A 10651-nucleotide genomic window follows, 5' to 3' on the forward strand; every position below is an offset into this window, starting at 1 on the left:
CAGGGTCGGGCCTGGTTAGTACCTGGATGGGAGACCGCCTGGGAATACCAGGTGCTGTAGGCTTTTTTTTTTCAGAGTGGTTTGCTTGCTTGTACTGAAGCTGAGCGAAGAAAGCTAAGAGGCCCAAAACCAGTGCTCCTAGAGCCTACGGCCATACCACCCTGAAAGCACCTGATCTCGTCCGATCTCAGAAGTTAAGCAGGGTCGGGCCTGGTTAGTACCTGGATGGGAGACCGCCTGGGAATACCAGGTGCTGTAGGCTTTTTTTTTTCAGAGTGGTTTGCTTGCTTGTACTGAAGCTGAGCGAAGAAAGCTAAGAGGCCCAAAACCAGTGCTCCTAGAGCCTACGGCCATACCACCCTGAAAGCACCTGATCTCGTCCGATCTCAGAAGTTAAGCAGGGTCGGGCCTGGTTAGTACCTGGATGGGAGACCGCCTGGGAATACCAGGTGCTGTAGGCTTTTTTTTTTCAGAGTGGTTTGCTTGCTTGTACTGAAGCTGAGCGAAGAAAGCTAAGAGGCCCAAAACCAGTGCTCCTAGAGCCTACGGCCATACCACCCTGAAAGCACCTGATCTCGTCCGATCTCAGAAGTTAAGCAGGGTCGGGCCTGGTTAGTACCTGGATGGGAGACCGCCTGGGAATACCAGGTGCTGTAGGCTTTTTTTTTTCAGAGTGGTTTGCTTGCTTGTACTGAAGCTGAGCGAAGAAAGCTAAGAGGCCCAAAACCAGTGCTCCTAGAGCCTACGGCCATACCACCCTGAAAGCACCTGATCTCGTCCGATCTCAGAAGTTAAGCAGGGTCGGGCCTGGTTAGTACCTGGATGGGAGACCGCCTGGGAATACCAGGTGCTGTAGGCTTTTTTTTTTCAGAGTGGTTTGCTTGCTTGTACTGAAGCTGAGCGAAGAAAGCTAAGAGGCCCAAAACCAGTGCTCCTAGAGCCTACGGCCATACCACCCTGAAAGCACCTGATCTCGTCCGATCTCAGAAGTTAAGCAGGGTCGGGCCTGGTTAGTACCTGGATGGGAGACCGCCTGGGAATACCAGGTGCTGTAGGCTTTTTTTTTTCAGAGTGGTTTGCTTGCTTGTACTGAAGCTGAGCGAAGAAAGCTAAGAGGCCCAAAACCAGTGCTCCTAGAGCCTACGGCCATACCACCCTGAAAGCACCTGATCTCGTCCGATCTCAGAAGTTAAGCAGGGTCGGGCCTGGTTAGTACCTGGATGGGAGACCGCCTGGGAATACCAGGTGCTGTAGGCTTTTTTTTTTCAGAGTGGTTTGCTTGCTTGTACTGAAGCTGAGCGAAGAAAGCTAAGAGGCCCAAAACCAGTGCTCCTAGAGCCTACGGCCATACCACCCTGAAAGCACCTGATCTCGTCCGATCTCAGAAGTTAAGCAGGGTCGGGCCTGGTTAGTACCTGGATGGGAGACCGCCTGGGAATACCAGGTGCTGTAGGCTTTTTTTTTTCAGAGTGGTTTGCTTGCTTGTACTGAAGCTGAGCGAAGAAAGCTAAGAGGCCCAAAACCAGTGCTCCTAGAGCCTACGGCCATACCACCCTGAAAGCACCTGATCTCGTCCGATCTCAGAAGTTAAGCAGGGTCGGGCCTGGTTAGTACCTGGATGGGAGACCGCCTGGGAATACCAGGTGCTGTAGGCTTTTTTTTTTCAGAGTGGTTTGCTTGCTTGTACTGAAGCTGAGCGAAGAAAGCTAAGAGGCCCAAAACCAGTGCTTCTAGAGCCTACGGCCATACCACCCTGAAAGCACCTGATCTCGTCCGATCTCAGAAGTTAAGCAGGGTCGGGCCTGGTTAGTACCTGGATGGGAGACCGCCTGGGAATACCAGGTGCTGTAGGCTTTTTTTTTTCAGAGTGGTTTGCTTGCTTGTACTGAAGCTGAGCGAAGAAAGCTAAGAGGCCCAAAACCAGTGCTCCTAGAGCCTACGGCCATACCACCCTGAAAGCACCTGATCTCGTCCGATCTCAGAAGTTAAGCAGGGTCGGGCCTGGTTAGTACCTGGATGGGAGACCGCCTGGGAATACCAGGTGCTGTAGGCTTTTTTTTTTCAGAGTGGTTTGCTTGCTTGTACTGAAGCTGAGCGAAGAAAGCTAAGAGGCCCAAAACCAGTGCTCCTAGAGCCTACGGCCATACCACCCTGAAAGCACCTGATCTCGTCCGATCTCAGAAGTTAAGCAGGGTCGGGCCTGGTTAGTACCTGGATGGGAGACCGCCTGGGAATACCAGGTGCTGTAGGCTTTTTTTTTTCAGAGTGGTTTGCTTGCTTGTACTGAAGCTGAGCGAAGAAAGCTAAGAGGCCCAAAACCAGTGCTCCTAGAGCCTACGGCCATACCACCCTGAAAGCACCTGATCTCGTCCGATCTCAGAAGTTAAGCAGGGTCGGGCCTGGTTAGTACCTGGATGGGAGACCGCCTGGGAATACCAGGTGCTGTAGGCTTTTTTTTTTCAGAGTGGTTTGCTTGCTTGTACTGAAGCTGAGCGAAGAAAGCTAAGAGGCCCAAAACCAGTGCTCCTAGAGCCTACGGCCATACCACCCTGAAAGCACCTGATCTCGTCCGATCTCAGAAGTTAAGCAGGGTCGGGCCTGGTTAGTACCTGGATGGGAGACCGCCTGGGAATACCAGGTGCTGTAGGCTTTTTTTTTTCAGAGTGGTTTGCTTGCTTGTACTGAAGCTGAGCGAAGAAAGCTAAGAGGCCCAAAACCAGTGCTCCTAGAGCCTACGGCCATACCACCCTGAAAGCACCTGATCTCGTCCGATCTCAGAAGTTAAGCAGGGTCGGGCCTGGTTAGTACCTGGATGGGAGACCGCCTGGGAATACCAGGTGCTGTAGGCTTTTTTTTTTCAGAGTGGTTTGCTTGCTTGTACTGAAGCTGAGCGAAGAAAGCTAAGAGGCCCAAAACCAGTGCTCCTAGAGCCTACGGCCATACCACCCTGAAAGCACCTGATCTCGTCCGATCTCAGAAGTTAAGCAGGGTCGGGCCTGGTTAGTACCTGGATGGGAGACCGCCTGGGAATACCAGGTGCTGTAGGCTTTTTTTTTTCAGAGTGGTTTGCTTGCTTGTACTGAAGCTGAGCGAAGAAAGCTAAGAGGCCCAAAACCAGTGCTCCTAGAGCCTACGGCCATACCACCCTGAAAGCACCTGATCTCGTCCGATCTCAGAAGTTAAGCAGGGTCGGGCCTGGTTAGTACCTGGATGGGAGACCGCCTGGGAATACCAGGTGCTGTAGGCTTTTTTTTTTCAGAGTGGTTTGCTTGCTTGTACTGAAGCTGAGCGAAGAAAGCTAAGAGGCCCAAAACCAGTGCTCCTAGAGCCTACGGCCATACCACCCTGAAAGCACCTGATCTCGTCCGATCTCAGAAGTTAAGCAGGGTCGGGCCTGGTTAGTACCTGGATGGGAGACCGCCTGGGAATACCAGGTGCTGTAGGCTTTTTTTAGGTCTCGCCTGTCGATGCGCATGCGCATCGAGCAAGGCGAGAGTATTGCGAGTTATCCACACTTTATCTGCACTGCAAGGAATCGTGGCGATTCCTTGCAGTGCCCGTGACTTTTAAGGTCAATGCGCATGCGCATTAAGCTTATGCGCATGCGCATTGACCTTAAAAGTCACGGGCGCGTGCACGTCCGTGTTTGTTTACCCTTGCCTACTCTCTCTCTCCCCTCTCCGCCCCCGTTCCGCCCCCTCCCCTTCCCGCCGTGTCGCATTTCTCCTCCCCCCTCCCCTCTCTTCCCTAAGGCTTGTTTGTTTATTTTACCCGCCGTGTCTCTGCTGCTTCCCCCTGTCCTGTCTCTCCTCCTCTCTCTCTCTATACCCTCCCCCTCCTCCCCACCACTCCCATCAAGTCCCTCTGGCCCTTCCCTCCTCCCCGGACCCCTCCTCCCCTGCCCCCTCCACCCTTTCTTGTTTTTATCCTGTCAGTTGTCTTCCTTGCCCATGTCTGGGGTAATGGAGAGTCTCTGGAGACCCGTGACGCAAGACCAGCAGAGTTGAGGCAAGTGTCCAGCCAGCAAGTTCTTTGAAAGAGGAACGGACCGTTAATAGACCCAGCCACCCCGGCTATACTGCCTCCGCCGGTCTGTGAAACTCCAGCCTGGCTCCGTCACGCTACAGGGCCGTCGCCACACTTAGTTGCGGGGTCCACCTCTTCATGCGCCCGCAACAGAAACGGAACAAGGCCGCGTCAATAAGCCCATATCACTACGCAGGTGCTCACATCACCAGACACTGCTCCGTCCTCCATTGCCACTACTTAAGGACTCCGATTTTCAAAGGGGCCAGTCAAATAAGGAACCAACAATGCCTCACTGTCTAGGGGTAGGTCCACCGCCAGCCAAGCGAGTGTAGGCACAGAGTGCGCCAGCAACAGCAGACCGGAGGGGTACACTTGACCACAAGCGCTCCCGGCACTTCCTTCCCTGCACTTGTCAATGGTTATCGAGTGTGGTCTCTTAAATATCCAGGGCACGTCTATGAACAGTTGAGGCCATGCAAGATATACACAGCAATCTCTCCTCAAAGCCTGGGGCTGGACTGTGAGCAATACAGGATCAGACCAGGACAGCGCTCGCCTCCTTAGGCTCCTATGTCTTCACCACCGCTCCCGGGTCACACACGATATCTCTTCACGGGGTGCAGGCCACCACCTAGGCTTCACGCTGCGTCCCCGCTCTCCAGCCGCCTTGGTCACAATATCCTCCCGTCTCTGGCCGAACGGAAGCAGCGAACGCCAGCGCCAAGCCTCCGCCACCTCACACATACCGGGACAGGGCCTCCCCAGCCACCGCACATCGCGTCACGCCGCCCAGCCCCTTGAACAACAGTGGGCCGGGGATTCGCGGCCTAGTCCGTCTCCTCCCGCTGCAATTTAGCACTTTACCGCGGGACCAGCACTCCCCAGGGTCACCAAAATATCTCCGGCAGTCCTGCGGCTATTTTCTATCGCACATGCACCTCAGCGGCATGATAATTAATCGGATATGTGCATGAATTCGGCGGAGCTCCGGGTCTAGGTGGCCATTGCGTTCCCGAGAAAGTTCCGCCCCCCTGTATGCCTTAATTTACTGTTGTACAACTCTATAATTTACCCAGCCACGATTAACGTCACTCAAAAGAGACCACAATGCAACACTAGTGGTTTACAAGCCTATGTGAGATACATAAGAAGCCAAGTAATTGAACGTATGCTACATAGAAACTGCAACATAACTGACTTATATACCTCAAATGTCCAACACAAATACCACCAGTCAACATTTTCAAAACCTAATTACCATCATTTCAGTTTTGCTTTGTGAGGAATCAGGCTTTTGCAGGTTTCACCCCCACTATTTCCCCCATTTTTTCTACTGGGCCTGAAATGCTTTAATCAAGATTTAGTGCATATGGTCTGACCCTTAAAATAGTGTATGGTTGATTGGCTTAAACAAAATTGGAAAAGCCAAATTTCCTTGTATGTTCCTATTATATGGTACCAGGAAGTACCTAGGGCCTGTAAGTTAAAGTGTACCCTCGGGGGCTGCAGCTCTTGTTGTACCACCCTGAGTGGGATAAGGTAAAACGTGACTCCCAGTCTGCCACTGCATACTGGAAGGGGTGTTTTAAACTGCTAACTCGACCTTGTTATTCTAAGCAATGGCAAAGACCAAACTCCCCTTCTAATGTGTGTAACTCACCCCCACAGCAGTCTTATGTATTAAGCCTATAGAGTCTTATGTCAGGGTGCAGCATATTAGTATAGTCGAACATGTTTAACATATTCTAGCATTAAAAGTCTGCAATTGTCGTTTTTACTGGGAGATTTTTAGCCCCATAAGCGAGTACAGAGTTACACGCTGAACACCTCAGCTGTGGTAACTTCTGAATGGGACTACCAAACTTGGTAATTCAAGGTATCAAACCACTTCTGAGACTCCCATCAAGTCCCTCTGGCCCTTCCCTCCTCCCCGGACCCCTCCTCCCCTGCCCCCTCCACCCTTTCTTGTTTTTATCCTGTCAGTTGTCGTAAAGTCACGCCGTCATTTTCGTAGGTCTGCTTTGCATCAGTGTTTAGCGCTTCATTCCCTCGAGGACACATCGAATCGCATGCTCTGCAATAGTCTTCTTTACCTCTATATTAAAACTATCGCCGCATGTGAGACGAACTCGTCAAGGTTATTGAATTAGTTCAGTCATATCTAGCGGAGCAAGATGCCTCAGTTGCCTCATGGCGCTAGAGACAGAACTGTAACAGAGGGGCGACGCGCTATGGAATTCTTTTTATACTTGAGCCTCAATTATGTATGAGCTCATAGACGGCACAATTTCACGTGTATTTGTGTTCACTGAAATCAACCCCCCCCCCCTCCCATACTGGGATTTGTGTATAATAAACATGCATTTTTTTCCATAACCACACTTTGCCTGTGATTGTTGCTTACACCGCTCCCCGGTTATGTTCCGGGGGGGGGGAGCTGTCTAATGCTTTTCAGCCCCCAGTGAACACAAAGGGCGTCCCATTCCTTCCCTTACTGCAGACGCTCCCTCGTGCTGCTCCTGGCTCCCTCCCTGCCGCCCAGTGGTCCTGCTCCGGGGGTCTGGTGGGCGGGGTGTCTTTGTCCAGGCGGCAGCAGGGCCGGACTCCCTGTGAATTAAAGAAACAGCCCCCGGGTCCTGTTTCCCACACTGGCGTGATTCACACTCCCATCAAGTCCCTCTGGCCCTTCCCTCCTCCCCGGACCCCTCCTCCCCTGCCCCCTCCACCCTTTCTTGTTTTTATCCTGTCAGTTGTCGTAAAGTCACGCCGTCATTTTCGTAGGTCTGCTTTGCATCAGTGTTTAGCGCTTCATTCCCTCGAGGACACATCGAATCGCATGTCACGCCGTCATTTTCGTAGGTCTGCTTTGCATCAGTGTTTAGCGCTTCATTCCCTCGAGGACACATCGAATCGCATGCTCTGCAATAGTCTTCTTTACCTCTATATTAAAACTATCGCCGCATGTGAGACGAACTCGTCAAGGTTATTGAATTAGTTCAGTCATATCTAGCGGAGCAAGATGCCTCAGTTGCCTCATGGCGCTAGAGACAGAACTGTAACAGAGGGGCGACGCGCTATGGAATTCTTTTTATACTTGAGCCTCAATTATGTATGAGCCCATAGACGGCACAATTTCACGTGTATTTGTGTTCACTGAAATCCACCCCCCCCCTCCCATCCTGGGATTTGTGTATAATAAACATGCATTTTTTTCCATAACCACACTTTGCCTGTGATTGTTGCTTACACCGCTCCCCGGTTATGTTCCGGGGGGGGGAGCTGTCTAATGCTTTTCAGCCCCCAGTGAACACAAAGGGCGTCCCATTCCTTCCCTTACTGCAGACGCTCCCTCGTGCTGCTCCTGGCTCCCTCCCTGCCGCCCAGTGGTCCTGCTCCGGGGGTCTGGTGGGCGGGGTGTCTTTGTCCAGGCGGCAGCAGGGCCGGACTCCCTGTGAATGAAAGAAACAGCCCCCGGGTCCGGTTTCCCACACTGGCGTGATTCATTCAAGCCCTGATTGGAACCACATTGGGAGCAGCCGTAGATAACATGTCGGCGCTGGCCGTGCTCGGGCGCAGCCGGTCTGCCCTGGAAACCTCTTCCTGCACAGGATGGTTGTTGCTTTTATTGTTCAGAGACGTGTTGAGTGTTGTCGTCGGAGGCGGCGCGCGCTGTTGCTTGGTGCTGAATGTGGCTGATTTGGAGCGCAGATAAACTCTCTTCACTTGAACGCAGACCTGGACACCAAACGTCAACAAGGCTGGCCACTCCCACCTCTCTCCCTCCAACATGTGCCTGCCTAGGACCAATGTGGAAGCGAAATACCAAAGAGGGACCCGCAGAGTTACTCAAAGCTTCCAGCTTACCGGAAGCCATAACCTGCATTACTACCAGGCTCTCTTACTTATTCAACCAACTGCACACCCTCACTCACCCTCAGTCACCCTCAACCCCTCACTCACACTCAACACCTCACCCTCAACACCTCATCCACCCTCACCCTCAGTTACCCTGAACATCAATCACCCTCCACTCCTCACTCACCCTCAACACCTCACTCACCCTCAACACCTGACTCACCCTCAACACCTGACTCACCATCACTCACACTCATCCTCACTCACACTCAACACCTCACCCTCACTGACACTCACTCACACTCAATCACTCTCACCTTCACTCAACCGCAACGCCTCACACTCAACGCCTCACCCTCAAATGCTCACTCACCCTCACTCTCACTCATCCTCACTCAGCCTCAACACCACACACTCACTCACCCTTAACATCTCACCCTCACTCACTCACCCTCAACACCTCACCCGCAACTACTCACTCACCCTCACTCTCACTCATCCTCACTCAACAACCCTCAACTTCACTCACCCTCAACGCCTCACCCAACACCTCACCTTCAATCACCATCAACATCTCACCCTCACTCACCCACAAAACATCAGCCTCAACACCTCACCCTCAATCACTCACCCTCAAACATTCACCCATACTCACCCTCCCTCACCCTCAATTCCTCACCCACACCCTCAACACTTCACCCTAAACACCTCACTCATCCTCAACGCCTCCCCCTCCCCCTCACTCACCCTCACTCACCCTCAACACCTCACCATCACTAACACTCAACACCTCACCCTCACTAACTCTCAATCCCACAATCACCCTTCCCCTCACTCACCCTCAATACCTCACCCTCACTAACACTAAAACACTCAATCACCCTCACTCTTACTCTCACTCACACTCTACACCTCAGCCTCACGCTCAATGACACACCCTCAAGACCTCACCCTCACCCCCTCAACACCTCACCCCCTCAACATCACTCGCCCTCACCCTCAAACACTCACCCTCAACACCTCACACCCTCACCCTCAAATCCTCACCCTCAACACCTCAACCTCACTCACTCTCAACACCTCACCCTCACTCACTCACCCTCAACACCTCACCCTCACTCACTCACACTCAATAACACTCAACACCTCACCCTCAACACCTCACCCTCAACACCTCACCCTCAACACCTCACCCTCAACACCTCACCCTCAACACCTCACCCTCAACACCTCACCCTCAACACCTCACCCTCAACACCTCACCCTCAACACCTCACCCTCAACACCTCACCCTCAACACCTAACCCTCAACACCTCACCCACAACACCTCACCCTCACTCACTCTGACTCACCCTCACTCACCCTCACTCATCCTCACTCACAATAACTCACACTCACTCACCCTCACTCACCCTCACTCACCCTCGACCCCACACTCACCCTCACTCATCCTCAACACCTCACCCTCACCCTCATCCACCCTCAATCCCTCACCCTAACTCACAATAACACTCTCACCCTCACCCTCACTCACTCTCACTCACACTCACCCTCAACACCTCACTCAAACTCAACTCCTCACTCACCCCCACCCTCACTCACCCTCAACCCCTCACCCTCACACAGTGCAATAGGTCTCGCAGGATTTTTAGTTAAAGCTTTTACATTTGCTTATTGCTTTTTTGATTTGTAATTCTTTTGCATTGCCTACAAAAAAATAAAATGCAAAAGATTTACAACAAAAAACCTATTAACAATTCTAAAAGCACTAACTCTAATGCTGCGAGACCTATTGCATTTCTAATGCTTGTTTTTCAGAGTGGTTTGCTTGCTTGTACTGAAGCTGAGCGAAGAAAGCTAAGAGGCCCAAAACCAGTGCTCCTAGAGCCTACGGCCATACCACCCTGAAAGCACCTGATCTCGTCCGATCTCAGAAGTTAAGCAGGGTCGGGCCTGGTTAGTACCTGGATGGGAGACCGCCTGGGAATACCAGGTGCTGTAGGCTTTTTTTTTTCAGAGTGGTTTGCTTGCTTGTACTGAAGCTGAGCGAAGAAAGCTAAGAGGCCCAAAACCAGTGCTCCTAGAGCCTACGGCCATACCACCCTGAAAGCACCTGATCTCGTCCGATCTCAGAAGTTAAGCAGGGTCGGGCCTGGTTAGTACCTGGATGGGAGACCGCCTGGGAATACCAGGTGCTGTAGGCTTTTTTTTTTCAGAGTGGTTTGCTTGCTTGTACTGAAGCTGAGCGAAGAAAGCTAAGAGGCCCAAAACCAGTGCTCCTAGAGCCTACGGCCATACCACCCTGAAAGCACCTGATCTCGTCCGATCTCAGAAGTTAAGCAGGGTCGGGCCTGGTTAGTACCTGGATGGGAGACCGCCTGGGAATACCAGGTGCTGTAGGCTTTTTTTTTTCAGAGTGGTTTGCTTGCTTGTACTGAAGCTGAGCGAAGAAAGCTAAGAGGCCCAAAACCAGTGCTCCTAGAGCCTACGGCCATACCACCCTGAAAGCACCTGATCTCGTCCGATCTCAGAAGTTAAGCAGGGTCGGGCCTGGTTAGTACCTGGATGGGAGACCGCCTGGGAATACCAGGTGCTGTAGGCTTTTTTTTTTCAGAGTGGTGTGCTTGCTTGTACTGAAGCTGAGCGAAGAAAGCTAAGAGGCCCAAAACCAGTGCTCCTAGAGCCTACGGCCATACCACCCTGAAAGCACCTGATCTCGTCCGATCTCAGAAGTTAAGCAGGGTCGGGCCTGGTTAGTACCTGGAT

General features: G+C 52.2%; 22 non-coding genes across 22 annotated transcripts in view; all 22 read left to right on the top strand.

Moving 5' to 3' along the window:
* The window catches only part of LOC147668625 (5S ribosomal RNA), a 119-nt gene extending 56 nt beyond the window's left edge, over nucleotides 1-63 (top strand). The window contains exon 1 of the ribosomal RNA XR_015303914.1: nucleotides 1-63. This exon is cut by the window's left edge and continues 56 nt beyond it. This is a non-coding gene — a ribosomal RNA (5S ribosomal RNA).
* Nucleotides 64-143: 80 nt separating this feature from the next.
* Nucleotides 144-262, top strand: LOC147668626 (5S ribosomal RNA). Its single transcript, XR_015303915.1, has one exon. It is a non-coding gene; the product is annotated as a 5S ribosomal RNA (ribosomal RNA).
* Nucleotides 263-342: 80 nt separating this feature from the next.
* Nucleotides 343-461, top strand: LOC147668627 (5S ribosomal RNA). The gene has a single exon (XR_015303916.1). It is a non-coding gene; the product is annotated as a 5S ribosomal RNA (ribosomal RNA).
* Nucleotides 462-541: 80 nt separating this feature from the next.
* On the top strand, nucleotides 542-660 carry LOC147668628 (5S ribosomal RNA). Its single transcript, XR_015303917.1, has one exon. It is a non-coding gene; the product is annotated as a 5S ribosomal RNA (ribosomal RNA).
* An 80-nt stretch (nucleotides 661-740) lies between these two features.
* Nucleotides 741-859, top strand: LOC147668629 (5S ribosomal RNA). The gene has a single exon (XR_015303918.1). It is a non-coding gene; the product is annotated as a 5S ribosomal RNA (ribosomal RNA).
* Nucleotides 860-939: 80 nt separating this feature from the next.
* Nucleotides 940-1058, top strand: LOC147668630 (5S ribosomal RNA). Its single transcript, XR_015303919.1, has one exon. It is a non-coding gene; the product is annotated as a 5S ribosomal RNA (ribosomal RNA).
* An 80-nt stretch (nucleotides 1059-1138) lies between these two features.
* LOC147668631 (5S ribosomal RNA) lies at nucleotides 1139-1257 on the top strand. The gene has a single exon (XR_015303920.1). It is a non-coding gene; the product is annotated as a 5S ribosomal RNA (ribosomal RNA).
* An 80-nt stretch (nucleotides 1258-1337) lies between these two features.
* On the top strand, nucleotides 1338-1456 carry LOC147668632 (5S ribosomal RNA). Its single transcript, XR_015303921.1, has one exon. It is a non-coding gene; the product is annotated as a 5S ribosomal RNA (ribosomal RNA).
* An 80-nt stretch (nucleotides 1457-1536) lies between these two features.
* On the top strand, nucleotides 1537-1655 carry LOC147668633 (5S ribosomal RNA). Its single transcript, XR_015303923.1, has one exon. It is a non-coding gene; the product is annotated as a 5S ribosomal RNA (ribosomal RNA).
* An 80-nt stretch (nucleotides 1656-1735) lies between these two features.
* Nucleotides 1736-1854, top strand: LOC147668634 (5S ribosomal RNA). Its single transcript, XR_015303924.1, has one exon. It is a non-coding gene; the product is annotated as a 5S ribosomal RNA (ribosomal RNA).
* An 80-nt stretch (nucleotides 1855-1934) lies between these two features.
* LOC147668635 (5S ribosomal RNA) lies at nucleotides 1935-2053 on the top strand. Its single transcript, XR_015303925.1, has one exon. It is a non-coding gene; the product is annotated as a 5S ribosomal RNA (ribosomal RNA).
* Nucleotides 2054-2133: 80 nt separating this feature from the next.
* Nucleotides 2134-2252, top strand: LOC147668636 (5S ribosomal RNA). The gene has a single exon (XR_015303926.1). It is a non-coding gene; the product is annotated as a 5S ribosomal RNA (ribosomal RNA).
* An 80-nt stretch (nucleotides 2253-2332) lies between these two features.
* Nucleotides 2333-2451, top strand: LOC147668637 (5S ribosomal RNA). Its single transcript, XR_015303927.1, has one exon. It is a non-coding gene; the product is annotated as a 5S ribosomal RNA (ribosomal RNA).
* Nucleotides 2452-2531: 80 nt separating this feature from the next.
* Nucleotides 2532-2650, top strand: LOC147668638 (5S ribosomal RNA). The gene has a single exon (XR_015303928.1). It is a non-coding gene; the product is annotated as a 5S ribosomal RNA (ribosomal RNA).
* Nucleotides 2651-2730: 80 nt separating this feature from the next.
* LOC147668639 (5S ribosomal RNA) lies at nucleotides 2731-2849 on the top strand. Its single transcript, XR_015303929.1, has one exon. It is a non-coding gene; the product is annotated as a 5S ribosomal RNA (ribosomal RNA).
* An 80-nt stretch (nucleotides 2850-2929) lies between these two features.
* Nucleotides 2930-3048, top strand: LOC147668640 (5S ribosomal RNA). Its single transcript, XR_015303930.1, has one exon. It is a non-coding gene; the product is annotated as a 5S ribosomal RNA (ribosomal RNA).
* Nucleotides 3049-3128: 80 nt separating this feature from the next.
* On the top strand, nucleotides 3129-3247 carry LOC147668641 (5S ribosomal RNA). The gene has a single exon (XR_015303931.1). It is a non-coding gene; the product is annotated as a 5S ribosomal RNA (ribosomal RNA).
* An 80-nt stretch (nucleotides 3248-3327) lies between these two features.
* LOC147668642 (5S ribosomal RNA) lies at nucleotides 3328-3446 on the top strand. The gene has a single exon (XR_015303932.1). It is a non-coding gene; the product is annotated as a 5S ribosomal RNA (ribosomal RNA).
* Nucleotides 3447-9771: 6325 nt separating this feature from the next.
* Nucleotides 9772-9890, top strand: LOC147668643 (5S ribosomal RNA). Its single transcript, XR_015303934.1, has one exon. It is a non-coding gene; the product is annotated as a 5S ribosomal RNA (ribosomal RNA).
* Nucleotides 9891-9970: 80 nt separating this feature from the next.
* Nucleotides 9971-10089, top strand: LOC147668644 (5S ribosomal RNA). Its single transcript, XR_015303935.1, has one exon. It is a non-coding gene; the product is annotated as a 5S ribosomal RNA (ribosomal RNA).
* Nucleotides 10090-10169: 80 nt separating this feature from the next.
* Nucleotides 10170-10288, top strand: LOC147668645 (5S ribosomal RNA). The gene has a single exon (XR_015303936.1). It is a non-coding gene; the product is annotated as a 5S ribosomal RNA (ribosomal RNA).
* Nucleotides 10289-10368: 80 nt separating this feature from the next.
* Nucleotides 10369-10487, top strand: LOC147668646 (5S ribosomal RNA). Its single transcript, XR_015303937.1, has one exon. It is a non-coding gene; the product is annotated as a 5S ribosomal RNA (ribosomal RNA).
* Nucleotides 10488-10651: the final 164 nt, after the last annotated feature.

This window comes from Lissotriton vulgaris, unplaced genomic scaffold (assembly GCF_964263255.1).
Source record: "Lissotriton vulgaris unplaced genomic scaffold, aLisVul1.2 SCAFFOLD_7564, whole genome shotgun sequence".
In the NCBI taxonomy this organism is placed as follows: Eukaryota; Metazoa; Chordata; class Amphibia; order Caudata; family Salamandridae; genus Lissotriton; species Lissotriton vulgaris.